We start from the raw sequence: 1,652 nt of genomic DNA, 5'->3' as shown, positions 1-1,652 counted from the left end.
ATATATACCAAGGAATGCAAATGCTCCATCATATGTTAAGAATAAGTTTAGTTTTGCAGGAAGCTGCCAAACTATCTTGCAAAGTGGCAGTATCATTTTGCATTCCCACCAGCAATAAATGAGAATTCCTACTGCTCCACATACTCACCAGCATTTGGTGTTATCGGGGTTCTGAATTTTAGTCATTCTAATAGATGTGTGTGCTATCTCATTGTTATTTTAACTCTCATTTCCTTAATAATACATGATGTGGAGCATCTTTTCTTTTTTTTTTTTTAAGTTTCTTTCTTTTTTTTAGTAATCTATACGCCCGATGTGGGGGTCAAACTCATGACCTGATATCAAGGGCTGCATTCTCTTCCAGCTGAGCCAGCTAGGTGCCCCTGGAGCATCTTTCCATATGTTTATTTGTCATCTGTACATCTTCTTTGGTGAGGTGTCTGTCCAGATCTTTTCTCCATTGTTTAAATTGAGTTCTTCATTTTCATATTGTTGAATTGTAAGAGTTCTTTATATATTTTGAACAGTTCTTTATCAGATAGGGTCATTTTTTTTTCAAATATTTTCTCCTGATTTGTATCTTGTCTTCTCGTTCTCTTGACATTGTCTTTCACACACTGAAGCTTTTCATTCTAATGAAGTCCAACTTACCAATTATTTCTTTTCTGGATCTTGACTTTGGTGTTGTAACTAAAAAAATCATCACCATACCCAATGTCCTCTAGGTTTTCTTCTATGTTATCTTCTAGGAGTTTTACAGTTTTGTATTTTACATTTAGGTCTGTGATCCATTTTCAGTTAATTTTTTTGGATAGTGTAAGTAGATTTTATATATATATATATATATATATATATATATATATATATCCAATAGACCTAGACCTATCCCCATTTATTGAAAAGATCGTCATTGCTCCATTTTATTGCCTGGCCTTCTTTTTCAAAGATCAGTTGACCATATTTTTGTGGGGCTATTCCTGGATTCTCTGTTCTGTTTTATTGATCGATTTGTCTCTTCTTTCACCAATACTACACCGTCTAGATGCCTATAGCTTTAAAGTAAGTCTTGAAGTTTGGTAGTGTCAGTTCTCCAACTTTGTTCTTCCTTAATATTGTGTTGGCTATCCTGGGTCTTTTGCCTTTCCTTGTAAACTTTAGGATTAGTTTGTTGATAGCCACAAAATAGCTCTCTGGGATTTTGATTGGTATTGTGTTGAATCTACAGATCAATTTGGGAAGAACTGATATTTTGACAATATTGAGTCTTACTGTCTATGAATACGGAATAGGTCCATTTATTTAGTTCTTACTTGATTTCTTTTATCAGTTTTATAGTTTTCCTCAAAGAGATTTTGTACATATTTGATTAGATTTAAACTTAAGTATTTCATTTTCGTAGGTGCTAATGTAAAAGGTATTATGTTTTTACTTTTACTTTCCACTTGTTCATTGTTGGTATATAGGAAAGTGATTGAATTTTGTATATTAACCTAGTATCCTGCAATCTTATTAGTTACAAGATAATTGCTTATAAGTTCCAGGAGGGTTTTCTTTTTGTCAACTCAGATTTTCTACATAAACAATCATGTCATCTTCAAACAGAGACAGTTTTATTTCTTTTTTCCCAATCTGTATACATTTTATTTACTTTT

The sequence above is a fragment of the Ailuropoda melanoleuca genome, chromosome X (genome assembly GCF_002007445.2).
Source record: "Ailuropoda melanoleuca isolate Jingjing chromosome X, ASM200744v2, whole genome shotgun sequence".
Classification (NCBI taxonomy): Eukaryota; Metazoa; Chordata; class Mammalia; order Carnivora; family Ursidae; genus Ailuropoda; species Ailuropoda melanoleuca.
This window is presented reverse-complemented; position numbering follows the sequence as displayed.